Here is a 15,532-nt window from a genome sequence, read left to right on the forward strand (position 1 = left end):
ATGTTTTCCTTGAGTTGTGCAGTTAACCTCTCAAGGCCATAACGTTTGCATTGGTGCACATGCAGGCATTAATAGTGAGGTCAACTTGCATGTTTGCATGGTGGTGCACAGGATGGCATGTGCAGGTAACTATGGATTCAGTGTTTCCTTGCAGATGTGTGCTTTGTGAATGCTCACCATACCCTCCACTAGGCACTGTCATTCCTGTCACTCATTTGGAGATACAGTTCATGGTGAATGTGATGTGGGATTCACACCATGCCGGTCCAGTCAGGGGGTAACCATGAGCACTGTCTGGCATGTTGAGCATGCATCATTGGTCACTATGTTTGCTGCATGTGTAACTTTACTTATATGTGCTTTGCATGCTACCATGTCGGGATGGTTATTTAAGTGATACTCATGTCACCTTGGTACCTCCCTCAATCAAATCTTCTATGGCCGCACCTACTGTGGTGTAGTGCATGTCATTCTACAATCCATGCAGTGTACTCCTTGATATGTTTTTAGCTTGGCCTTCACTTTCAATGTCACTCTCTCGCCCTCTCTCTGTTGTGGTACACTGCACTCATGGACAGATCACAATCTATGTCCTGTCACCCTCTTGCACCTAGTGGTGCTTCTGCAGTGGGTGCGCTGTGCATATTTTCAGGATCAATTCTTGTGTTGCCATGGATGTGCATGTTCTTTCTGTTGTTACTATGCCTGTCATTGCATTTAGGGGATGCGTCTCCTGATGGGTTGCATTGCATGCAAGACAGGTGGGTGCACTGTGCAAGTAAGTGAAGGGAATTTGCAGACACTTGTATGGTGTTTGGCTGAGTGTCTTGCACTGTGTGTGATCACTTGGGATTGACTTGTCTTGTGGGGCACCAGTACTTCTTCATGGGTGCATGTTTCACAGGGTGTGGTTCTGATGGTAGGTCTGGGCATGGTATTGTTTCTATGGATTGGTGGGGCCACTGTTTGTGGCCTGTGACAGGTGTTGGTGGTTATGCTGGTATGTGTCTCATTTCACTTTGACCATGTGAACTGAGGGACACTTCACATCCCTTACAATGTTCGACAGCACATTTGGCCTCTCTTGCTTAGGGTTCCCCAATTATATTGTGCAGCCCCAGTTGCAAGCCACAAGCATTGGAACATTGATGCACATTTTTGTAATTCTATTTTGGGAACCAACACAATCCATTAAGCAGTGTTGGTGTTTTCGCATGCATGCCCCATGTCTCAGCACTGATTAAATTTGAATCCCTCTGTATCATCCACAAGGCTAGCTAGGGCCGCGGACCACTCTATCTTCAATGCTTCCTGACCAAATAATCCCCTTCTAGATGCCTGGGTTCCTCTGGCACCAACTCCCTGCGTGTGAAGTGGTTTGCTAAACAGAGAGTTGGTGGTCGAATACATTCCTCTGCGGGCTCGCTTCTGTGGAATAGCTTCCCGCTCCCTCTGCGTCTTGAGCAGAACCTCCTTAAGTTCCGTATAAGCCTCAAGACCTTTCTCTTCTCCTCTTCCTTCTCTTCCCCTCTTCTCCTCTTCCCTGCTAATCATAAAGCTGTCTGATGTATCCTCAGGGCCCTGACCCCCCACATCTCCCATCCAAGCCGCTGTCTATATACTGCACTTGCTCAGGCTCAGCCGCCCCATGGGAGGTTGCAATTATGTTTTTCTTATTTTTTGTTAGCACTTGACCCCGAGCACTTCTCCATGAGCATCTCATCACCTTTTCCCTTACCCCTCTCCCCTCTGCACTTGCATGTTCTGAACACTCACAAGCCATAGTAGGTTTGTCTTCCCTCACTGTTATTCTCATGATTTGTTAGTACTGTCAATTCAATTATGTTTCTCTGTTGTAATTGATTGTCTACCTTCCCATGTCTCCACTCTGTTGCCCTGTGGGCGTTTTGAAATTGTTTTGCTAATTGTATACATGCCTAAAAAGTGACCAGGAATGTAATAAATAAATAAATGGGCTCCCATGCCTGTGTTCAGTGCACTGTCCCAATATTACGCAGGTGATGGCAAGCCTTGTCATGTCATTGGTAGTATTCCAAGCCCTTGCTTTTTTTGTGGGCTCAATTATCAGCGGATGTGATGTCTTCTCATTTTCATGAAGCATGTTGACTGATGTGTGCGTTGTGTATGTGCGTTGTGTATGTGTGCGTTGTGTTGTGAAAGGAGATATGTGACATGCATGTTTGCTGCATGCCATTGAGGGGGACAGGCAGTGTGGGGGTTGCTGTTGTTTGTCAGTGTGTGTGTGTTGTGTGTGTTTTATTTGCATGCAGCGTGCAGGTGTTGTTGCATGTGTGGTGGGACACATGTTGATGGTTGTCTTGTGAGTTGTTGTTTGCATGTGTTGTGTGTCACTGGCAGGGGCCCCTGGATCTTGATTTTTTGGTTGCATGAATGTGTTAGCTGCACTCTGTTACATTTTGTTCATTGTCTGCAGATCTTTCCGTCAGGGAATGATGGCTATTTCATGGGATTACATTTGACTGTCGACTGCATGCCAAGGGGACAGGTAAGATGTGCTTTTATCTTGATCATTATGGGATGGGAACATTAGTTGCTGCATGTCTAGAGATGAAATTCTGGTGTGACCCCCTTTTTGTCACAATTGTAAGTTACCTCTTGTAGAAAATAATGTGTATGGGGTTTATTGTGGTCATGTTGCATAATAGAGTAACCTGTTGATAGATACTGCACTGCTTTTCTATGCTCCACAACAGTGACATATTTGTGTACATCATGCACATTCTAGGACAAGTGTGCAGCTATATTCCATTGTGCGTGTTGTATTTTGTGTCCATGTTAATTTCTAGGCCATGTATGCTTGCAGCTGAGACATGATGTTTGCACTTCCAAGGGCACTTTCTCAGGGTGGTTTTGTGGGCACAGTGGATTGGCCCATTGTCATCATTGATTTGGCCTACACGAGCCCTTTGCCCAGCCATACGCAAGCATTGTGCCTGTGCCACCACCATGTCCACTGGGACACCACGCTTTGTTAAATAATTGTACAGGACACATGCTGCCACACTGATCCTGTAGAGTACTGGTGGTGCATATAGCTACACTGTACCAGAGTGGTCAAGGGAGTGGAATCATAAATTGAGCACTCTGAATGTGCGTTCCACTATACCCCGAGTCACAATATGGGCAGTGTTGTACCTTCCCTCGGCAGCTGTGTTGGCCGTGTGTATGGGCATCATCATGTATGTGCTCAGAGGGTAGGCACTGTCCCCTGTAGAGGTGAGAATGGTTGTCATTGTCATTTGTACACAGTGGCTATTGGTAGATGTGTGCATGACCATTCATACTCACCAATGAGCCATGGGTTGTCATGCTTCACAGCTTCCAGGGTCTGGTGTAGCAGGGACATCCTGAAGATGTAACTATCATGTGTGCTGCCAGGATACTTGGTATATACATTAGTAATGATGCCCTTGTGATCACACACAACCTGAACATTGATGGAGTGCCTATGTTTCCAGTCGCAGTAGATATACACTGTTTCTTGAGGTGGACGTAGAGCAACATGGGTGCAATAAATGGCACTTAGCACTTTTGGGAAGTGTGCCACCCCATACAAATCCTGGACCACTGCTTGCCTTCCTGCCAGTGTTCTGGGCATATAGATATGCTGGCGGACAGAAGGACATGCAGTTATGATTGCCAACACCTGTTGTAAGCAGTGTGACTGCGTGGCCTGGGAGATGCCACCTGCTATGGTGGTGGTCTGCTGGAATCAGCCAGTGGCCAAAAAATGCAGAACTGTGAGCACCTTTTGCAAGGGGCTCAGTGGTTGGGAGCACATGTTGGGTGATGTGAGGTCATCTTCCCACTACATGACCAGGTCGAGGATCATATGGAGGGAACCTATACCTGCGATAGACCTGCTCCTCAGTCATCCCAAAAGGCTGATCCGTGGGTGGAAGATCTGGGCCCTGGCCATCCTCCTCCTCCTACGGTGTCCCAGGATGACTGCTGCAACAAATAGTGCATTCATCGTGGCTGTATCCGTGCGTTTGTTGATCGCGCTCGCTTTGATACATGTGTTAGTGTGCGTGTTGACGTTTACCCCAGCTATCACGTGGCATAGGTGTTTCTGGATTTGCATGTGCTTTTTCACTTGCCTAGCGTTCCCTGTTCAATTGAATGAATACATTTGTTTTGGGCACGTATGGGCGGTGTGATTCTTTGACGGTTGAACATCCCTCATAATGCCCACATTTGAGCTTGTTCTTCCAGATTTAACATGTTCCGCACCCTTTTTAGGTGGCTGCGCAGGCCCGGCCGGCCCTCTCTTAGAGTCTCATGCAAGCCGTTCCTTGGGTCACAGTGACGTGGTGAACTGGCGCGGATTCCTCACAAGTCCCCGGTAAGCCACTAGCATTGTGTACCATGAATCGACCGATGGGGACTTGTGTGGGATTTTGTGCGCAAGTGCTGTTTTTTCTGCACAGATTATTCCATGAATTGGGCCCTAAATTTATAAGGGAGCATAGTTCGTCAACATGGGCATAAAGCAGACAAGAAATGCCTACAAGTAACCTGAAATGAGTTACCACTGAAGCACCTAACTATCACTAACATGAGAAAAGGAAGTGCATGTGAAAAATTATCTCATACATGAATAGAAGTATGCAACTCAAATAGCATATGCCAAACATTCTGATGAACCCTTGTACCAACCAGAATCAATTGCAGTTATTCCACCATCGCCATCGACACACTTTGGAGCTGCCTTGTTTTTCCACATTCACATGCATTGCAGCAGCGGGAGGTGTCAAATGTTCGTACTTCGGTTTAACCTGCACTGCAGCTCAGTAGAGCACCTTGTGGGCCAGAACATATCATTACAAGAAAAGGATCTGCAGACACCACTTCAAATTGAGGAACATGTCTGAAGATCATATTTCAAAAGCATAAAGATTTGGCCGGCAGCAGGTTGTATCCTTTACATCTGATCAAGGCGGTCTTGGAGCCAACAGTTGAATGCATACTGACATACCCCCATTGCTGAAATTACTCACAGTTCTGAACTTCTGGGACTGAGGTTGTTCATCTGGTATGCCCCAATTAGCTTTTTTCTGGGGCTTTGCATTAGGTACTAAGTGTAATGTTATAAAATACTGACAGAAGCTGAAATGTATATTCAATGTCATTGCTTCATTCCCACATTTTCATTGAGCAGTTTATGCACACATGTTAGACCTGTGCCCCTATGGAACCGGGAGTAGTGCTCAATCATTGCGAATATGATGTGCACAGCACAGCTCATCATCACCATTCAAAATGCAATTTATTCAGCATCAAAACATCATGCAGAGCAACAATTCTCCTGAGATCACGGCCTGTTTGCCCCAAGAAATGAATGGATCTACCATGTTTTCCAGCAGGCCGTTATCTTCGGAAGCCTGGTTGCCTGGGTCTGATTTCAGCGGTGCGGGAAAAGATATTTCGCTTTCCACGCATCTTCCCCACCCTCCTTCCCAATGTGGGGGACACCCCTCCAAACCCAGATCCCTCCAACTCCCCCTCCCACAGGTCCAGACTTCTGCTTTAACGCCCCACCCTAATTACGTCCATGATCTGCTCTCCCGTTCCTGACACCGGTACACCACACACATAAAATGCACACACATACAGACAGAAACACACACAGACACAAACGCATACACACACAACACTACCCCTCACCAAACCCTCTCGTTACCTCACAGTCTGGGTTGCCGCCATGTCCAGCCCACAACCTTCTACACAGTAAATGCATGCGCAGTTCCCTGAAAGGCTGTCTTGCAATGAAAGTGGAAAGTGAGCTAAACGAAACAAGCTGGTTATTTGGTAAGTGTACATTTACATATGTTTAAAAACTCTGCAATGGCAATACTTAATATTGTGTTATGCAGTGTAACTAACTATATTTGCAACATGTAACAACTTAACATCTACTGTGTAGCTCTGTCCTTCAGTTACAAATGTCATGTCAATGATATCCACCAATTCTCGCATATAGGAGAAAGGTTAAGCAATGTAACATATACTGCCTTGTAAAGGTTTATTGAGAAGCCACCCTCAACACAGGGATTTACTTCCTTCTCCATTAAAGGTGTGAGGCAGCAAACTGTTTAAGATTATTTTCTTTAGACCTATCTCAAACACATATCCTGCCCCTTAGATCTCTCTCCCCTGAGCTAACAATGAGCCAAGATCCAGGTCAGTATAAGAGAAATATATTGGTATTTATTTCAATAAAAGTAATAGAAATTAGTACGAAAATGTCAAACAGCACGTTATCCGTGGCAGAACACAATCAGCTTCTCCCATTATAAATAAATCACAAAAAATAGTTGAAACTAACACAATGACAATTGTGCAATTTCTGCACATTTCACTTCAAGACATAATTACACTGATCAATAACGAAAGCAATTATCATGTAGTGTTGTGTGATTTTGATTATCCTGAGGGCTTAAAAGGCTAGCACTAGGATTTAAAGATTGGAATAAATACATTTGGCAATTATGATTTTGCCCACACTTTTGGTTTGACATAAACACTGGTTGATTTAGCGGTTTGTTTTTCAGATCCCCTACTTTGGTCTTTGTTGGGGAAATCGAGCAGAAAGCTTGCAATGACTTAAGAACAAATATGCCCGTCTTCCTTAAAGAAGTTCGGGTCAGCAGGACAACAAGGATTACCCAGTTAATGTACAGGCTATAGTTTTCAGCACACTGGGAAGTGAGTTTTTTTAAATTTTGAATGTTAACATTATTCACCCTGTCGTGTTCTGCCAAATGGGGATTTAATAAAATAATATTTTTGGTTAAATAGGCTAAGGATCTACACAGTCCACCCCACCCACTATAAAGGGAAATAATTCAAGGCAAGCAAACTCCACCAACCTTTGGTTTCCCAGGGCTCAGCTCTACTTACATAGAAAGCCTCTGCTTAAAGTTCAGGACAGTCTGGAAAGAAAGGCAGGGGTCTGGTCACTCTACTCTCAAAGATGGCCTCCCACTCTCCACCATAGGACCCAGTCAGCTTTGAGGCCTTCCTAGAAATAAACAGCTACACCCAGATGCACTCTCAGCAATCTCTTCTGGTGTTTCCTTGCAGCTGTCAGATGGTAAGTTTCAGCAGCCCTCTCTGTCTCTCTGTCTCTCTCCTGTGTGTGTCTGTCTCTTGTCTCTCTGTCCTTTCATGTGTGTGTTTTAATGTGTCCCCCTCCTCCTAATGAAGTCCCTCTTATATAGTAGCGATGACACCACCACATTTACAATCTTGGGGAAGTACCCTGCAATAATTCCTGCAACTAGGATTCAACAGTTACCCTTCTCTCTCCTTCCAAACCCAGCCTCCAAATAAGGATTGGTTTAGGGGTCCCATTTGTAATTGCCATTTGTTCTCTTTTCAAATTGTTGGCAAAAACTAGTTATGTATCACAACTTCATAATTTTACCAGCAACTGCCCTAATATACATATTTTCTGATTCAACTAATCATGGGGAATTAGATAAGCCAACCACCCAGTGGGTACCATATAGCACAGCCGTGTGGCAAGTTTCTACCATTTCCATATAAAAAATAACAACTATGAGTATGTAAGTTATTACCCATATCCCTATTTTTATTCTCCACCCGCTCTTCATCTCTCTTTTTTAAACATGTTCAGATCAGCCATAAACATGTCTTAGATAGCCATTACAGTTCCCTGAGTCACAGGTGGATGCATTTATATCTCCAAAATAACTTGGAAATTACATTAAAAATAGTACATAGATGAACACAATCCTCCTTAAGATTGGTTAGAAAAAGGCCTAAATGATAATAGACCTTTGAAATTAATTGAGAATCTCCATGTGGGATAAATGCCCTCCTCCTGCCTTCCGACCATTGGTTTTCACTGGGTCAGCTTCACCCAGAGTTATTTTTTTTTACCAATCTCTTTGTGTTAGAAGCTTGCTCTTTGAAGTTGCTACCCCCAAGTTCACAGTCAATGCCTTCACAGGCAGTAGATCTGGAGAAAACTGAATTTCGACACGTTTACCAGGACAATTTATTGCAGTTGGTAATTAGATGGGAGATGTGAAATTCAGACTGGGAGTGGGAGATTTCCTTGTGAAGGTTCCCACAGCCAGTAAAACGGTTTGTTTGGGTTGACATTTTTTTTTATGAACATAAAGTCGCTTTTCAAATGTCACTGGAGTTTTGTATGTGAAACCTAATATACATTGCTTTTTGTCAACCCACAAGCACATCATCTCTTTTTCCTGCCCTTTTTGTATTAGCAGTGATAGATTTTCACATTTAAACTGCTTTTATTTGCACACACCTGTACCAGACGTTTTTGGTGTCACTGTTTAAAAATCCTGTTCACCACATGGCTCTTCAATTTTACTTTAAAAAAGCGGCCAGGACGTTTTTGTTTCAGTGTTTCTAATCCTGCTGTTCATGTGAAAGGGACTTCTGTTTGGGGCCTTTGAATGCACCCCAGAGCCTTATTCTTTGAATAATACAATCCCAAATCCCCAAGCAGTTGAAATCCAGAGGATGACTCTGATCCGGTATGTTTTTTCATAATTACGATTGTTAAATGAAGCATGCTCTGGGAAACCAGATCTTGACAAGCCTTGTGCACTTACAATTCGGTGTACTTGCAAACCTTGATATTTAATGTGCATGGGAATGTGTTTGCTGGTATAACTATTGCTTACAAATGATGCAAGAGCAGCTCAGAATACCGCTTCTAGAATACCCAGGTGCATGGCACACAGTGGGGACTGGGGGCAGCTTTTGGTGCTAGCAGATCGAGCGACTCCTGAGAGAGCAACAATATTCAATGGCAACCAAATATTTTTTTCATTGGAGGGATGTCAATTTTACCCTCAAATGTGTGCAAGTAACCGAGTGAAAAGAGGGTGTCCCAAACAACCAAAGGGGATATGAAGTGTTTTTGCAAGAAATGTTTAAAACATAATTGGCTAAAATAGTGCATTTGACATTGCAATTTTTGTGGAAATAGGTGAACACCATGCCATTACAATAGATTTTCAAGACTAGCATAAGAAAAAAACCTGCATATGCCAGTTCCACAACCGCACAGTATTCTGCCAGTGTAAGAAGACATTTTCATGCTGGCTGCACCCAAACGTCCCATAATCACCACATGATACTGTTCACTTTGGCTTTTCTCTTAAAGAAAGTAACAGACTTAAGAAAGGTATTGCTGACATTTGGAAAGCGATTGTTTATCGATATCTATGTTAGGATTTTGTTTTCCAATCCAAGTGAGCATTTAAAAAAAAGAATAAGGCCCTTTTAAGAAGAACAGGGTAATGTTTTCAGAGGAATCCCCTTGCAATTATGAATGGGATATTGGGATGCAACCAGGCACGAGTGGTACATTCTATGCACAAACATCGTCTTCCACTTTTTCTGGAAGAGGCAGCCCTCGGGGCCCAAGGGCTTTTCAGCAGGGTCCACAAAATCAAGAAACAGTATACAAGAATGAACATTTCAGACACATCAGTGTGTATTTCGCCGCCAGTAGATAATTTGCCAATATTTAACCTATCTTCCTGAGTTCTCAAGAAGGTCAAGATAGAAGTGCTTGGCAAAGGCCTTACTCTTCTCTCCACTCAAACTTTGAGTCGTATTTAATTAATCACTGAGGTGCAGTAATTATTCCGAAAGTTAAGATTAAATTGCTCTTTTCTAATACTGATTTTGATACAGATACTGATTCTTCGAGTCTAAGACCTAAATGCCTGTTTCCTCCCAACGTTTCAGATGTACCACCTGTGGTTGCCATTTTTGCAAAATTAACTTTGCAATAAAATATGGATTGGAAATTCAGGTCCCAAAAACCCAACTTGGAAACATCTGAATTTGAAGCAATTGACACTTTACAAAAAGTTGACTCCATTGTTATAAAACCTGCTGGCGAGTATATAGGACACCACAAAACTCCTGTATGGTCGATAGTGTCAGGCTGTGGGTCCATTTCTGAATCCATTTCAGTGGATGTTGGTTTCTTTATCAAACCTTTAGTGGTTTGGACACACACTTATCTTAAAGACATGCATGGCGTGATAAAACTAGTGAAATTACTCAATTTTGATCCAAATAGACAATTATTGGTTACCATGGACATTGAGTCCTACAACACATCAAACCACAAATTGAGAGTTAGCCACAACAGGATAACACTAATGACCAAACATAATGTTAGACCAAGACGGAAGATCAAAGACGATTCACCAATAGTACCCTGGCCCATGTTAGGCCCAAATCCAGCGGACTACTATCAATATAGACAGTGAGTGAACATAGGGGACGGCCAATCCACAGCACAAACACCATTAGGGGAAGACTGGACTCAACCACCCCACCAACGCAAGATCCATGCAATACAACCAGCAACGCACCATGACATTGAATTTAACAGCCAGATTACCAAAAAACGCAACCAGCTACTAAGCGTACCCACAGGAATACCACTTAAATATAACAAGATCAGCTAGAACCAGGATTTTATAGCCCACTAACCCAACTTCAAATCTCTAATTACCTAATTCACCCAAAAACCCACACAACCATCTCTCGTCCAGCAAACCACACACACTTCACCACACTGCAACAACAGCAAACAACACATAAAATGCACCAACAGCACACAAGGCCTTGTTCCGATTCGATACCTACACCAAAGCTTCTCGCACTGTGAAAACCGAGCTGAAGCCACCAACACCACACCACTCTTCTCAATATCCCTTTCCCTCTTCGCCCGACTAACCTAAGCATCCCCTACTGCATGATGAACTGACTGATTTCCTAATTGATTATGTGGCCCCAGTACTCAAAATCGTTTTTTAAGTTTCAACCTAACTTTTACAATTGAAACCAAAGTACTGCTGGGGACTGCACTTTTGCACCAGGTTTGGCAACACTCTTAATGGTGGATTTTGAAGAGTAATATATTGTTGATCCCAGTAATCCATTCAGTGAATCTTTCTATAAAATATTTATTGAAGATATATTTATGATTTGTTACAACACTGAGACCAATCTAAATCATTTTGCGACACAGTTCAATAATTTAGATGAGAACCGAGACCCTTACCTTTTCCTGTGAACATAACTCAAGTTCTATTGCAGTTCTAGACATTTAGCCACAATGGAAACACCTGACAACTAAGGACTTTGTATAAATGCAAAAGCACAAATGTCACGTGTACCAATAGACCCAGGATCACCAGTTGAATTTCCTGCAATCTGGTCAATCACGTGGCTCACCTTCTCACCACGTTTGATGGTTGCACACAGTGAGGAACGCGCATGGCTTACATCATTTATTATAAACACATAATATATTTGTGACGCAGCCATGCATAAGATGTTCATACTTCATAATAAAATGTTTGGTTTTATTAATTCACAGCTCTTGTAATCCTCTATGGAGGCAGACATAACAGCAGTGCCTTGGTTTGAAACATGAGGAGCATTTTTACACATTAAAGCCGTCTGATGTTTTTGTCTTCATATGAAATGCCCACACCTTTTTTAAGGTTTGTGACCTATTTGTATAGTACCTCCATTTAGGCTTGTTAAGTTTTGCATTGGACTAAGGTTCTCAATTGCTTCATATTCAGTGATTTCCGATCTATGGACCATGTCATTGTGAGTATTGTGTTGTGTGTGTGTGTGTGTGTGTGTGTGTGTACACATGTGATGTTAGCCACTACTTGGGCTTTACGGCACATAATTAATTTGTGTTACCCCAAACCTTCTTTACAGGTCAAGTACACTCTCTGCTCTGTACTTAAGTGAGTACCAATGTTAATTTCAATAAGTTTGTTTAAATTTAATGAACAACAAGCTGGGGAATACATATATACTAATAGTGTATCTGTAATGTTATCACCCAGAAGAAGATGAGACAAATATGACCAATTATATTGAAACTTGTCGGTGTCCCGCTGATTGGGGGATTGGACGTTCTCTCTCTCTCTCTCTCTCTCTCTCTCTCTCTCTCTCTCTCTCTCTCTCTCTCACCCTCTCTCCGATTCCGATGTGTGTTTTTCAAACGAAAGGATTATAAGGACTGTGCTATATACTCTCCTTAAAAATGTGTTAATTGGACTATGATCGTTTATAATTTTCACTTATATGTCACTCATTCTGTTGAAGGGTATTTTATTTGTACACATTTTTGTGCATCATTGGTTGTAAATTATTTTGTTCAAACTCAACATTAGTTGGGTATGTAAATTATGGTGTTCACTGAACACTGGTTGTATATCTACCTCTGCAAACACATTTTTGTACATTAAATGTCTTCTGTTTAAATAATGTTCTTTTCTAAAGGGGCAGTCCACCCCAAACTGCTAGGTCACATCCCATCTGCTCGAGACCACAAGCATCCCCAGACATATTTCGGCATCATTGGGTATCATCAGTGAGAAGTAGCTTGGGTCTCTATGCCCAGCAGGCTGTGCAGAGGGGGTGAGTCCTAACAGTTTGGGTTGGACTGCTCCCATTGGTGGAAGTACCAGACTGATTTGCCTATGGCTGGTCCCCTCTTGCAATGGTGCTGATGGACTAAAAAACAGCTTTGTGGTAGGTTGCCCAGAACAATGCCAGTGGTTCAGATGTATTCAAAACATTCCATCCATGATAATGATTGTCATCACTGTGCTGTGCTTCTTTAGATGGCAAGTGGAACTTATTTTTATTTATTTATTTTATTTATTGGGCATTTGTTAGGCGCCAATACAAAATGGTGTTTCCAGGCTCCAAAAGGCAAAGTTGGGAGGGCACGAGGGGAGTAAATATTAATGGCAAAAACAGTAAATATGCAATCATGGTCCTACTAGGCCTTGTGACATTTGCATGTGCAAGTGCAGTGAAGAGAAGTGCATGAGAAAGGAAAGGGGGGCAAGGGATGGGCAGGTGCTGGTGAGGGTCCAGAAGGGAAGTGCCGAGGGGTGCCAGGGGAGGAGGCCTCTGGTTAAGTGCTGGGGTGGAGGAATCCCAAGGGTGGGATGCACAGCCACCAGAAAGGGGGCCAACAAGGGCAGTGCTGGGGGGGGTGCTGGTGTCGAGTGGGCAGGGGCCTGGTAACCTGTAAGATTCATGAAGGTCCAGGCCGCCAGTCTCACTGACAGTGTGGTGAATTAGCAGGGAAGGGAAGGAGGGAAAGAGGTAGAGAAAAGCAGAGTTTTGAGAAGAAGAACTTAAGGAGGTCCGGCTAAAATCTGTGAGGGGCAGAGAGGCTGTTTCAAAGAGAGAGATCAGCCGAAAAGAGAGAGACCTGCCCCCCCCACTCTTTGCTTAGAGAAGTGTTTGACAAGCAGAGAGTTTGAGTGAGAGGAGCTGAGGGGTCTAGCAGGGAGGTATTTAGGGAGAGAAAGTTGGAGATGGTGTGGACCCAGGCTCCAGAAAGCCTTGTGGATGATGCAGAGGGTATTGAATTTGATCCTTGCTGCCACTGGGAGCCAGTGGTGAGATCTTACAGCTGGAGAGATATGGTCCATAGGCTTGCAGCCCTATTCTGGATTAGCTAGAGGGGGCATAGAGAGGAAAGGGGGAGGTTGAGGAAGAGGTTGTTGCAGTAGTCCATCCTGGAAAGGACCGGAGCTCTGGAAATGTTGAGCTTTTGGGGAAAGGTAAGGAATGGGAGAATGCCCCTAAGGGGGTGAAGGTGGAAGTGGGCCTTCTTGGCAAGTTCCAAGATGTGAGGGGTGAAGGAGAGAGAGGAATCAAAGATGACCCCAAGGTTTTTGTCCTCACAGGATGGTGAGGGTAGAGGGCCCAAGGAAGGCAGCCAGAGGAAAGGATGGAAACAGGGCACAAGTGTCCCAGTAAGCAGGATCTCTGTCTTACTAGCATGAAGATAAAGGACTTTATCTGCACACCATGCCTGGATAGCGGTCAGACAATCGGGGATGAGAGAGGAGGAAGAGTCAGTAGTGGAAGGAAGTTTGAAGGAAAGCTGTGTATCAACATAACACTGGAAATGAGGAGAGAAGGAAGCGATCAGGTGAGCAAGGGGAGAGAGGTAGATATTGAAGAACATGGTGATAGGATAGAGCCCTGAGGGACACCACAGGTAGAGAGTGAGGTGATGGGAGAGAAAGGGCCCAGCTGAAACTGGGAGGGGCGGTGGGTGAAGAAAGAAGTCAGCCAATCCATTGCCTAGTCCATGATGCCGAGGGTATCACAAAGCCGTTTTATGAGGATGGAATGGATGACCATGTCAAAGGCAGAGGAGAGTTCGAGGAGAATGAGAACAGCAGGAGAGTTGGAGCCAAGATTTGCAAGCGTGTCTTGACCAGTGTTCAGGAGAGAAGTTTACGTGCCTCTGGATGCCGGGAATCCAGATTCATGGCCATGAGGGCAACCAACAAATTCAGGATGAAGGATCAGTTGGGGGAGGACCATCTTCTCCAAGTGTTTACCCAGGAAGGGGGTGGTAGAGATAGGGTGATAGTAAGCCGGTCAGGAGAGGTCAGAAGACAGCTATTTTAGGAGAGTGTTCACAGGGGAGTGCATGAGGGATAGAGGGAAAGAGCCAGTGGCAAATGAGTGGTTACAGAAATCATCAAGAGCTGTGGTGAGAGCAGAGATGTTGTCCTTAATCATTCTAGAAGTGCAGGGGAGCACCTGTTTGCATGAGACCTTCATAGAGTGGACAACTTTTAAAGACCTTATTAGGTGCTATTGGCAGGAGAAAGGAGAGTGTGGAGGGTGCAGGGAGCGGGCCCAAGGGAGGCAGGAGAGAAGGAACAGGAGTGGGGGTGGAGAAGGGGGTGGTGGTGAGTGAAGACAGGATGTGCTGATTTTTAGATGGGAAATGGGAGGCCAAGGTGGCGCTGAGAGCCTGGGAAGGAAGAGAGAGGTGGAGACTGCAGTTGAATTGGCGAGTTCCGTGCAGATTTTGAAAAGTTCAGCTGTGTTGTTAGTGGCTCCAGAGCTGCAGGCTTGGGTGTGGGCCTTCTTCTTGGATCTGATAGAAGACTTTGCCTTTGGAGCAGGTGACAGGCAAGTTTGACAGAGGATGAACCCAAGATCTGCCACATTCGTTCTGCAACTCTGAACTTACGTTTCAGAGATGCTAGATCAGAGTCATACCAGCTCTTGCACTTGAAGGCAAGCTTCAGATGGATCCTCATGACAGGGGCAAGGATGACAAGGGTGTTAGAGATGGTGAGGTGAAGGATAGCAAGAACAGAGTCACAGGGAGATTCAGAACCAGGGTTGGGAGGTGAGATGAAAGTGGAAGCAAAAGCAGTGACTAACACTTTCTTCATCTGTCGAGTAACGGTGAAGGAGGCTGGAAGTTCGGGGGCAGTTCAGACAGAGGGCCCCCAAGAGGGATGAGAGGAGAGAGTGGTCAGACCAGGAGAGTGTGGTGGTGACTGGATTAGAGATAGGAATGTCTCCAGATATGAGGGCATCTAGTGTGTGTCTGGCTGAGTGGGTCGGACCAGAGGGAAGAATGGTGAGAGAGAGTCACAGA

The sequence above is a fragment of the Ambystoma mexicanum genome, chromosome 5q, assembly GCF_040938575.1.
Source record: "Ambystoma mexicanum isolate Mex_15411 chromosome 5q, UKY_AmexF1_1, whole genome shotgun sequence".
NCBI classification, from domain to species: domain Eukaryota; kingdom Metazoa; phylum Chordata; class Amphibia; order Caudata; family Ambystomatidae; genus Ambystoma; species Ambystoma mexicanum.